This window comes from Coenobita brevimanus, chromosome 65 (genome assembly GCF_032717465.1).
Source record: "Coenobita brevimanus isolate Jiangsu-jjx chromosome 65, ASM3271746v2, whole genome shotgun sequence".
Classification (NCBI taxonomy): Eukaryota; Metazoa; Arthropoda; class Malacostraca; order Decapoda; family Coenobitidae; genus Coenobita; species Coenobita brevimanus.
The window spans coordinates 37918565-37931922 of record NC_137018.1 but is presented as its reverse complement, the minus strand read 5'-3'; the positions used below and the strand labels follow the sequence as shown (position 1 = coordinate 37931922).

The window sequence follows — 13358 nt, the reverse complement described above, 5'->3', positions numbered from 1 at the left end:
TTGGTGGAGGGTTAATGCCTCTCCCCGTAAAACAACTACTGTAACTCAAAGACGAATGGCCACCCCTTACGGGATTATGGTGCCTGGCTATAGACAGATAGGTAGGTTGCAGGAATAAAGTACAAAAATGTCATCAGACTGAAGCGATGATGAGCTAAACGTAGATAATCATTATTGTATATTTATACTCTTATCAGTTTTAACTTGGCCTGAAATTGCAGTCTGTCTTGAATGTAGATCTGTAACGAGAGATTAACACTAGAACGTGATGTTGGTCACAAAGAAATGCTGTGGAATGGATATAGAGCCGCCTTATTTGTTTTATTCTATTATTGAACTTTGTGAAATAAACTTCCAAATGACGAAAATCTCGAAGTTAACGCAGACGTATTATAGTTAAGATGAATTAAAAATAGTCAAAGCAGAACACAGTGGTTTTCGTGAACACTCATCTCATCCTGGCTACGTTAGCCCCTTTACTACGATGACGCCTTTTTTTTTTTTCTTGTCACCATTGGACGATTTTATTGCGCAGGAGAGCCCCGTGGTAGCAAAGGGAGTAATAAATGTTGTCTCTAACCCATCGGTTCTGAAGTTTATTGTAAGGTGAATAAGATCGTCAGAAGAAAATAAGAATATGAGATGAGGTCTTTTGGCTGAAGTCCTTGTTATACATGGTTGCCTGTAAATACAGTAATGCTACACTAGAAACTCACCTGGCAATAATATGTGTGCTGCAGGGAAGGCTCGTTCTCTTGGGATGGGTTGGGTGTGGCAGTGGGAGTAGGAAATAAGCAAACGATGCAGGACAGACATTGACAACACTAACTGCCGTCTCCATAACACGGGAAATCGCCTGGTGGATGGAAAATGAGCGTTATATATGGACCATCGTCGATGTGGGTAATGTGTTCCATATATCACAACTGATCCCATATAACTGGCACTGGAAACTGGTGGAAACTGGAAAATTGGCACTGAGTTCTAGGTACTCATGGAACTTTAGTTGGAAATTTTTGTGTAAGTACTATGGACATCGTAGCTAATAAATAAATAAACAAAAATAAAATAGATAAATAAAATATATGACCATAAAGGATTTCAGTATATTTCTCAGATTTGCTTACAACTTTAATGTAGATGTTACAATATTAATTATTTGTATTTTGAGGAGGTAGGTATGCATTCAGTATCCAACTCTGTCAACTTCACACATAGGGTATGTCTCTCATTTTCTTCCCTCACGCATCATATCACACGAGTATCTTCATCCATGGGCATAGAAACATATCAAGTCTCTTTCAAATCAGACGTATTAGCCAGCAGAAGGAAGTGAGGAGCAGAAGAGGTGAAATACTAGGCAGACTTTTAGCCCCGACTACACAATAATTTTTGAATATCATTATCTTCAGTATGCAGTCATTTCGTGGCACATTGTTGCTGCTGCCGCTATAGATGAATAAAATTGCGTGACAGTAGCATGAAGAGAAAGGAGAATGATAGACTGACTAAAAGAATGCGTGTGAATGAGGTGGAGGGGAGCAGGGGAAGGGGATTGGGAAACCGAAGATGAGATGGAGGGATAGGGTTAAGATGTATATGGATGAGAGGGAGTGAACTGCAGAAGAGGCAGCCTGATGGTGGAGGAAAGGCTGACAAGGAAGCTATTCGTTTGTGGCCACCCCTTGCAGGAATAAAGCGTCTGGTAATAGAGAGGCAAAAGTAATAACTAAAACAACTTCATAGAAATAGAATTCAATCTAATAATGACCCTTCAGTAAGATGACGTTGTTGTTGTTGCTGCTGCTGTTGTTCTGGTGTTAGTCGTGCAATCTCCAAACGATTCTTACTCAGCTTTACATTTTTGTAAGTGATGAGGTTAGATACGTCTCTTCATTAACCTCTTCCGTACGAGAGGGCTTTCCTAAGTTTACTGAAATAGTCCGAAAGTAGTAAAGACCAAAGATATAACAGTTGTCTCTAACCCATATGTAATATGCATAATAAATCAATAAATTGGCGAGGAAGCCGTTGTACAATGTTTCCTATGTCAACGAGCATACCCCGCAATGTGTGTGTGTGTGTGTGTGTGTGTGTGTGTGTGTGTGTGTGTGTGTGTGTGAGAGAGAGAGAGAGAGAGAGAGAGAGAGAGAGAGAATCACCTTCACATCACCTTGGGTAAAGACGTCAAAACTGTGTGAACTCATAGTAACGTGTCTACAGGCACATGCCAGAGATTTCATAAACTGGGGGGGAGGGGAGTGTGTGACCCTATATATCACCCACAGAAAATACAATAATCAAACATACACAGTGGAATAAAAAATTATTTTCAAAAACTAAACATCTCCGTTTATCTTATCTGAACAAAATTAATGAGATCCAGGGTGCTGCTTCTCATTCACTAACTTGTAAATCGTGGGATAAGTGCGGTTAGGCTGCATCTCATATCGTGCACACACACACACACACACACACACACACACACACACACACATACACAGCCTATCATAGTTATTATGAATATGCTAATAGTGTAATATGGATAATTACAATTTGCAATTACGTAAATAAAAGACGCTGAAAACATTAGGACTATTCTGTGTACCTGCGACCCATCAAAATTCCTCTCGCGACCCACCTTTGGGTCGCGACCCATAGTTTGAGAATCACCGGGTTATAAAGATGATATAATGAGGTATGGGAAGACGAATGATGTACGAGTATGCGGCACTCACATACCACATGCTCGTACATCACATTAATATACAAGAACACCATACTTTCAAAACTGTGTTCATAATTCCTATGTAACCTTTATAAGGAGAGAGGTGATAGTGTAAGGCAGGGGCATATAACTGACCAACACACACACACACACACACACACACACACACACACACACACACACACACACACATATATACTTCAAGCACATGAAACTCCTCCCTGTTAATCATATACATACATACATAAACACACACAGAGGTCTTACAGTATTGGCCAATAGATATGATGATACTCAGAAATCGGATATAATCTGAATTATGCACTCCTCCTCACACACACACACACACACACACACACACACACACACACACACACACACACACACACACACACACACACACACACACACACACCCGTGCACGCGGCAGATACATATGCCAGCCAATGCGAGCTAGCACATAATTATATAAGTACACACATGCACATGCGGCCCCTTGAGCGAGCGAGCGCGCACGCATGCACGCGCGCGCGCGCGCACACACACACACGCGCGCGCACACACACACACACACACACACACACACACACACACACACACACACACACAAATGGTTATCAGCTTACAGCTTATAATTCAATGGCCGTATCCTGATGTGGGTAGAAGGTCCCCTGCACCTCTTCCTGATCAATATATTTCTGTTTATGGCACCAAAGTATCTTTTGGTGTGTTACTTATCCTCTCTCAAGGTCCTATTTTTGGTCAAATTATGTGTACATATATCTGCTTATTTCTGTCCAGGATTTAAAATTTCACCATTATTTTTAACCTAGGCTTGCTATGTTCGGATGCGATTTTTATATGCTCTTCAGCTTATGATAATTAAAAGATGCGTTGTATATAGCCCTGCCTTTTCTCATACAGCTACCAAAGACTTAACAGCCAAATTAATGCGACTAAGTGAACACATACGAAAAACAATCGCTGTTACAGAGAAATATTCATCATGTAAAGTACAGTAGTTATAGTCCATTTTATACACTTCTGGAAACTGTATTTGGCTTGGGAATAAATTTTCCCACCTAGAGAGGATATATACAGCCTTCATTAATCCTTCATTACGGGAGTCCTTCCCACAGCAAATCAAAGACGGCATCGTACTGAAGGGGTTAAAAAGGACAAAAAAATAGACCCCTTCAGTACGAGGACGTCTTCAATAAGAATTACTAAATAGTCAGTAGGATAGATGATCGGTGCGCGTGTGTGGGGGGGGGGCAGGGAAGTGAGTGGTGTGCGTGTGGGGGGGGGGAGGGAAGTGAGTGGTGTGCGTGTGGGGGGGGAGGGAAGTGAGTGGTGTGCATGTGTGGGGGGGGGGATGAGTGGTGTGCGTGTGTGCAGGGGAGAAGTGAGTGGTGTGTGTGTGTGTGTGTGTGTGTGTGTGTGTGTGTGTGTGTGTGTGTGGTGTGAATGAGTGTTAGTGGGACTGATTAATGATATGGAGTTGCAGATGTATGGTAAGGATTAAGGAATGGATGATTTTTAGGTAAGTGGTGGTGGATGAGTAATCGTGGGTAAGCTGTAAACCGAGACGTGCTTAGAGTGAATGCCTGGGTGACTCGGCTTCGGTTAATCCTCTTTTGGACCGTCACCCTGTTTCCCCATGGCTTAGGAAATCTCTCAACAACTCTTCCTCGTCGATGTATTTTGCCTCTTATATCTTGATGATCCTGTTTATGTTAATGATGCAAGCTATGTCGGTATTACAAAGTCGTAAAAAACATACAAGAGAACATTAGTGTGCCATATGAAAAATGAGTCGCTGAGGAATGCTACGAAGTCTCCCATGGCAATGAGAATAAGGTCCACATATGCTGATGCGGATGTCAAGTTGTGGCAACTCATCCTTGCACTTACGTATCACGAACTTGTAATTAATGTTTATGGCGAACTGTAGCAACTTTCACAAACACATATATATCCCGATTTTGTGATCAGTGTGTTTTGTTGTGCCTCAACGAGGACAGGCGGCGAATACTATCAACCTCAACGGAGCAAAGGTATGGAGGTACAAAATGCTTGACCTGCTTAACCTCCATCTCTCTGGCGTTGACAAATCTCTATTTCATTCTGCCTATCGCTAGACGATTTTAATTACTGCAGTTGTGACTTTAGCGGTCTCTGGTCGTTTCGGCAGTAAGTCATTTAGGCAGTAAAGTCCAAACTGCAAACGGCCGAATCGCCAACGGCCTTAACTGTATACAGTCAAAATAACCAAACTTCATCAAGATGACATTGCTGGTTAGGGTAGGTTAGGTTGATACGGTTTTATATAATTTTACCACCCTTTTGTGGTAAGTGGGGATGCTCACCACCCACTCACTCGATGTACTGCTGCTCTCGGGTGCCTGCCCTTTCTTCTCTTCCTTCCTTCTTTATTTCCTTCCTCTTCTGTTTATCTTTCATCCTTTCCGCTTCCTTCTGTCTATGGGTGACTCTACACCGAGTGACAAGCCAAATGGTTTCGTGTATACCAGAAAACCATTGACTACGCTGGATGGTAACCATACAACCAAATTATGGCGCCTGGCGGCTTAATGGGTAATTAAGACGCTCCAATCTGTTTGAGCCAGCGCAGATTTGGGGGCGAATCCGGATCCGAAGTACCCAACACAATATCTCCAAAAGTTCTCAATGAATTTCAATGATATTTTGTGGAAGGATGGGCCATGGACCAAGAAAGGAAGAATTGATTAAATTTTGGGGCGGATCCGGATCCTTTTTAATGACAATGGCATTGGCGGGGGTATGCGCTCTCTGAGTACTTCCTAGTCTTTTTGTCTGTCACTACTTCAATGGCCACTGCTCTTCTGAGCTGCTTGCATTCCTCCTCCATAACGGCGGAAATGTAGCATCCGTCTGGCAGCAAATTCTCCCCCTCTTTTGTGTCCAATGCAAGACTTACGGGCGATTCCACAGTAGTTTTCGTTTGTTTGCTTCCTCCCCAACCACACTTATAACTACATTTTTTCCCAAAAAGTTCAGTATCCACTTTCACTATCCCTGTCAAATGGTTAGATAATTAAGATTGCTACATAGTTTAGTCACCAAAATCATCATATAATTCAGTCATAAGTCATTTACACAGTTCAGAGTCTTTCGTTTGGGTGCTTGCAAACCACTACAAACAACTGTGGCATCGGCCCTTAGCCAGTTTTCCCAGTCCTTCATGTATGCAACAGGTCATCTCTCTGGTCCTCTGCCTGTATTGACTTCTGCCTATGGGCTTCAGTCATTTAAACGCAATGTATCCGGGCATCTCCAAATGGACGGATCTTGAATTTGGATCTCTTTAATGTTTTTTCCTCAGATGGAACAACGTTGCGGGTTTCCAGCCTCTGGTTCTTTCTTCCCTGCATAAAAAAAAAGAAAAAAAAAAGAAAAAAAAGAAAAAACGCACAAGTAGTGCAGAGGATATTTTGTTGTGCTCGGGATGTGCATGTCAGTGTTAACAACAGTACCATTCAAGTTGTTGACCAGACTTGGTGGATATGTTGTGTCAGCCAAGGGGAAAACGTATCATTTTTTAGAACAATAGGTCAAAGGTCAAGATCGCATAGCAAGGTCAACTTAGTTCTGATCCGATTTAGACCAGACTTGGAAGGGTGGGCCTTAAGGCAAGAATAAACGGATTCTACTTCGAGAACAACCAATCAAAGGTCAAGTTCCCAGGGATTCAAATTTGAAAACGACCCGTCAAAGAATAAGGTCACAGGGTAAAGTCAAGGTCAAGATCATATGGCAAGGTCAACTGAAAGACTTTTGATGCGGTGTAAGCCAAACTTGATGGAATAGATGAGGATAAGGCAAGGACAAGGGAGTATATTTTGACAGCAATCGGTCAGAGGTTAAGGTGACAGGCTAAGGTCAGTGCTTGACCTGTGTCTTCTTTCTGAGAACGAAACTGCTATTTTTTAAATTAGATTTTATACAATTTTATGAAAGGGCTGAGGGTGAGCCAAGGGATTTTTTTTTCTTTTTTGAACACAAGGTTAAAGGTCGATGTCACATGTGCAAGTCGGGTTAAATTTCTCTTCGACTTAGAAAAAAATTAGTGAAAGACATTAGGATAAAGTGTGGATGAAGGGATTCAGTTTTGAAAGCAGTCAGAGGCCAGTGTCATGGGGGAAGGTCACACGTTAGGTTCTATAATTCCACTTTGGTGAGGTTCTATAATTCCGCTCTGGTGAGATTTAAATCAAACTAAGTGGAAGGAAGGACTGACGCAGCGTTTGAAACTGCTCACTATATTTGGGGTGGGGGTGGGGGGTCATCAACTTCAACAGTGATGGCCCTGGGGAGGGGGAACGGAGCAAGGTTTCTACTACTGGCTGTTGTAAACCCCCTCCAATAAATGTTTTTGAAATCAGGAGAATATATGGCCATATGCAGCGGGTAATGGATACCAGAGCACTATTCAGCGGTTCAGGATCATTCCCAGTATCATATATACTGTGTGTGCCATCTTTATATTCTTTCGAATTGTATAGCTCCGAGGAAGCATATTTCTAAAATTTCTTGCAACTGAGACTTTTTAAAAATAAAGTCAGCATATTTCAAGCGTTTCCAGAACAAAACCATATCAGAGTGAAGTTAGGATGCCTAAAAATCATCAATGATAGGTTTTGGGATAATGTTACTAACTAATTAGCAACTTGAGTCTTCTTCACAATGTGGTGAACATCGTTAATATGTAGAAAGTAAATTTCAGTATCTCCGAACTTTCAAAATGAAAATAATAAAGATTACGTTTTTATTAAGTTTCTGAATTACCTGATACCGAAAATTAATTTATCCCTCATAACAAAAATGACCACATATCATTAGGGGGGGGGGGCTTTTTTCGACCCAGCTTGGGTCTTCCGGCAGTCTATTTCCATGGGTCATTATTGTATTTTAGGGGTCAAACCCATGAAGGTATATTAAGGGAGGGGTCGGCGGGAGGTTACGTGACTTGAAGCCAGCGCGCTGTAGCCCTCCGCCCCCCTTTGACTCAAAACTAACGTCAGCTTTGAGTGGAACTCTTCATAATTTTTTGTGTAATCACTTAACATGCCTGCTTGTTCTGCTTTTGGGTGCACGCTGAGGGATCGACGGGACTCTGTAACATTCCATAGGTAAAACTACTTGGTTAAATAAGGAAATGGTTTCTTAGAAATGGGCTTAAAACTGTGTCACGCTGGGTTCTTTTCCACGCATTTTCTTTGATCATTTATAGTCTAGTGAGTCGATACTGATGTTTTTTAAGAGTTTAGCAACCTCCAATAATTTACACTCAGTTTAGACACCAGTGCTGATACTAAATATTTGGGGAGGGGGGGAGCAAAGAATACCGGCAAAGTGCTTCTGCGTTGTGGCCGGTCGGCCAATAAGTAGGCTAGGCCTAGGATATTCTGCTGTCTCAAACACATAACCTAACCCACATAGCTTATCCCAAATCAGCCTTTATAACCTAAACAACCTAGCCTAACCTAACCTAATCACCTAACCCAGCTTAACTTAACTTAACCTAACCCACCTAGCCCAGCCTGGCCTAGTTTATTTTAACCAGGCACTAAATTAACCCACCTAACTTTACTTACCTCAACCCAACCTAACCCAGCTCATCCTAACCTAACCTTACCTAACCCAATTCACCTAATCTGATCTAATCTTAGCCTAAGCTATTTAACCTCAGCCCATCCACTTGATTTAAAAGGTATGTAATGTCTAATAATGACCAACTTTTTCATACTGTAAAAGTTGTTATGTGTCAGTCATTGGTGTAATACAGAAAAAAAATTCCAACAGGTAGCTAGAAGTACCTATCATAAACTAGACATACCATGTGTTCCTTTAATATTTGTTAAAAGGTATGTAATGTTTAATAATGACCAACTTTTTCATACTAAAAGAGTTATTTTATATCAGTCATTGGTTTAAAATAGACAAAAAAAAAAAAAAAAAACTAACAAGGATTTCTGTCTTGGCTATCCTTTATCAGTGGTTGGCCGGGGGTAAGGAGGATTACAACCTTGAGCGAATTTCATTGAGGTGGAATAGATAAATTTATGTAGCCTAGGTAAATTGAAATTTAAACTATGGTGAATTTAATGAAACTGGAATCACTCGATTTTGTCTTGCAAATGAATTAGAACTGATAACTTAATTTCCCTCTGGAACTCGATTTAACTTGGAGCAAAGAAATCTGAACTGACCCCATATTTGGTACACTCTTGACAAAAAACCTATTTGCTTGTATTTTATCTTGTAGGTTCCGAAGAGATGAAAACTTTCAGTTGAAGTGGACAGAGGCAACATGTAGGAAGGATTTTAATCCTTCTAAATCAGTAGTCTTTGTTCTCAACATTTTAAGAAAGTGGATTTTGACAGGACCACACCGACCTATGTTAAGGGAAGGTGTGATACCATGTGTGTTTGCTGGTTTTCCATCATATTTACAGAAGAAAACTAAATTGCCCAAGAAAAGCCCAGCCAAACGGGAGGTACCAGCAGCACAGTCTGTTAAACTGGATTCTGTTAACAGTAATTGAATTGTTAGTGTTGATACCAGTACTGGTACTTCAGAAGGCACCAGTGATTGTTCATTTCCTATGGATAGACCTATAGATGAAGCCTTAAGCTCTCCTATGGTGTCCTCTGTGAGTCCTGAAAAGGCTAAATTGAAGAGAAAGTTAGCTGAAAATGAAGAAAAGCTTGTAGTGTCCAAGGAAAAAAAAAACTTTAACCTACTTCAGTCAAAAGAAGGCTCTTAAGGAAATATGCACAGTTACAGAATGTTATAGATGACTTGAGAAAAAATAATAATATTCAGTACGAACAGTTTAGGTGTACTGGAAGACTGCTGGGGGAGTAGCTGGTCTTTTGAAAAGACAATTGGCAAAAAACTGCAGTGTTTCTAGTCAATCCCTCTCCATCGCAGATGAAAACCTAAATTATTAAATACTACTACCATTTGTGATTATTATTGGCCTACATAACTGATTCATATTTATCTATAGTCACTACAGTATAATATGATGTCAAAACAACACCTTGTTAGCGTTTCTTGTAAGGAATATTAATGATTATCTGTGGAGCAAACAAATCAAGACTTTACATTTTCTAAGTATAGTGTGGTGCCTGGTGGGATTTTCAGGGAGCTATATCATTGACAAGGAATGTCTTTATATATACCTTGCATATCAAATAATATATCTCCAAATTTGTGTGTGTGGTGAAAAACAGAACGCAGTTAAATGTAATAAGTCGCCTTGCTAAACTACAATGTCCTCGCACCAAAAAGTATCGGTGCAGAAAATGTGTTAAATACTATGACACACAGAACAAAGGTAACTGGAATTTGCGGTTCTGTCCTCCCACACGCAAGCATCCCAGACAACAGATGAATGCTATTTCAAATACCTCTTATGTCCTCCATAACGAGTAGGGAATGACAGTAATTGTTTTAATATATACAGGTATTAACGGTCTGTCACTGCCACATGATCGAATCATTCCGGTTGGCATCGGACCCACAATGCACCGATAGTTTTTGGTGCGAGTACCCACTGAGCACTGTAGTATAGAGAGGCTATGTACGCCGCGATCGTGTGACTTTGGCCGCCATATTGAAACACCCGCACTCGTAGCTTACAATACAAAAACATGTATGATTTATTTTTTTCTGCCTAGTTCAACGAAATATATATATAAGGTACATTTAGCCAATGAGTATGAAACAACGCCATAGACTGCTGCAGTGCGGAACTTACCCATTATTGCATAATGGCACTAAGGCAGAGAAAGGTAATGGTAGAAAGGCAGGAGATAGAGTGGTATTAACGTTGAAATAATAGCGATGTTGAAGATGTATTACGTCGAAGTAATGGTAATGAAATGGTGTGGGAAGTCCTTAGACTATCCATCCCATGAAACCGAATGCCCAAATTGATGAAGACAGGAAGAAAAGAGAAATATCTACAAGACAGTGTGAACAGAAAAGAAGAGGACATGGAGAGAAAGACTGGAGATAAAAGGGCCCCTTTCAGTGTCCTCATTCATGCAGGGATACTGGGGAAGAATCTTCCCGGCCCACCCTAGGGGGCAGTAATCTTATAAAATTGGCAACAAGATATATTTCTTACGTGTGAAATGTAACGCCATCTCTCTGCGATGAATTCCTGTGCCCATTTTTGTATCCGTAAGCTGCACAGTGGACCATGGCACTAAATTTTCCGGAATCATCAGCTGCTTTCAAAAACCAACAGAGCAACTCAGTACTAAAAACGCGGGCATCAGGCGTAGTGTACCATGGCTGCCTCTACACCAGCGTCGCCATGGCGGTGGACACACAAATTACGCAGTGCTATCCATGAGAAACCCTCCGTGCTATAGAGCTCAATGGTCAAACCCCCCAACCCCCAGCATTTAAACAATGGACTGAAGACAATGAGAGAGAGAGAGAGAGAGAGAGAGAGAGAGAGAGAGAGAGAAACTCAGAAAATCAGAAAACCTGTCACAAAATGAGCAGTCAAAGAAATCACGAAGTCCTTAGAGCACGATAACAGTGTATACCAAAATCTGTACAACACAAAAAGAGTAAATCATAATGAGTTTATCACAGTGAGTAAATAAACATATTACTCAAAAATTAGAAAATAAAAACGGTAAATCACACAATGAGCAAACCGCACGATGAGTAAATGACACGAGTAAACCGCACAATGAATAAACCACACAATCAGTAAATTACAGAATGAGTAAACCACACAAATCGTAGATTACGCAATGAGTAAACCACACAATGAGTAAGTCACAAATTAAGTAAATTACAAAATGGTTTAATCAAAATATGAAAACAAAATTAAAAACAAAATGAGCACTTGACAAAATGAGTAAATCAAACTGAGTAAATCGCAAAATAAGTACAGTCATGAGAAAAACTATCGTTACAGCTAGGTGTTTTAGGTTCGGCTTCCCGTTCCGTAAACGCCTAGCTTATAGCAGGGCTCTCTTTCGAGACCGGGGCTCAGACAAATAAGAGAGAGGTAGGACACAAAAACTCCAGGCAACAACCTTACACGTGTATTGCTTAGTTGGACAAGTGAATGAGTAGATGTTACAGGCACAAGTATAATGAGCGATTACAAACTCTTATGCCTAAATATGGTTAGCTGTATCGCGCAGGACACTGTTTTGGGTCACAGTGAATAGCACTTGAGGCAGAGTGTCCTTAATCAGGGAAGCCCAGGTTTTCTATGCGTGTGGAATTGTTAAGGTTATTTCTCACTGGGGAGTGTTGCGTAAGGCACTGGGGTCTGATTATGGACTTAGTATTATGAGATATTTTCTGACGGTAGCGTATTTACCTCATTACCCTTGACTCTTACTTTGCTTTTAAACTGTTACTGTCACTCACTCCACCCTTTGGTATTGTTACTGAATCTGGTCAGAAAGGTAGCTCACTATTTCGTCCCCTGGGTCACATACACTATTCACTGTACCTATTCTTCACTCCACCACTTTGGTATTATCACTGACTTCCATTAGAGGGTTAGTCCACTATTCTGCCTTTGCACTGCTTGATCACTGACACTACACAAGTATTGTCACTCCGGTTGAATCTGGCGCCGTGGCAGTCAGGTGCACGGGCGGAGGGGCGGCACAGCTCCACCAGCGGACATAAGTCCGCCCGGGCCTCGTGCCCCTATGACCTGGAGCTCGCCCACCACCACCATAGCAGGAAAGCGAGACTACCTTCTGGGCGAGCCAACCACAGACAACCATGGGGTGGGGCTATTACTCTAGCTCCAGTCAGCACCCCTGAGACCGCCGGTAGCCACTCCCGCCTTTGTCAGGAGATGGCCAGAAGCCACTCTGAAGGTGCCCTAAAAGAGACGGCCTGTAGCCACTCGACCCTCCTACAGGAGACAGCCGGTAGCCACTCTGGAGGTAATAAGGAGATGGCCAGAAGCCACTCCCGCCTTTGTCAGGAGATGGCTGGTAGCCACTCTGAAGGTGCCCTAACGGAGACGGCCTGTAGCCACTCAACCCTCCTGCAGAAGACGGCCGATAGATGCTCTGGACGAAATAAGGAGACAGCCGGTAGCCGCTCCAAAGGTGCCCTCAAGTCAGCCTGTAGCCGCTCCCTTCCCCAGGTCATGGCCAGTGGCCGGGACATAGCGACAGCTGGTAGCTGAACCCCTAGAAGACCACAGCAAGTAGCCGGGCCCTACGGCAGGGGACAGCCGGTAGCCGCTCCTCCATCAGGTGCTGACTCCTACCCACGAGACTACAACCCAGAGGGAGACTCCAGCCTGGAGGACTACTGGAGAGGCCCTGTGACTACCCCCGGGCTCTTCCCACTGCAGCCAGTTCCTGAGAGGACTCGCCTGATGGACCCCAATGTAGGCCGACGCTGCAGCCCACTCCTGATGGCGTCCCCGACTGCCAGAGACCGCAGCCCATGGGACCTCCAGACCACCCCCAAGACCCCCGAGCAGGACATCCCTACACCCTGATGCTGGAGATCTTCGTCCTCTGTCAGGCACCTGAGCAAGAGGTTCAGGCAGCTGTTCGGTCCCAGCCCCGA

At 42.4% G+C, this 13358-nt stretch overlaps 1 protein-coding gene across 1 annotated transcript in view; it reads left to right on the top strand.

Moving 5' to 3' along the window:
- Positions 1-4752: 4752 nt before the first annotated feature.
- LOC145404974 (perilipin-5-like) overlaps positions 4753-13358 on the top strand; it is an 82187-nt gene continuing 73581 nt past the window's right edge. The window contains exon 1 of the mRNA XM_080276477.1: positions 4753-4785. The gene's annotated coding sequence lies outside the window, so the exon portion shown is untranslated. The remainder of the gene's footprint in view (positions 4786-13358) is intronic.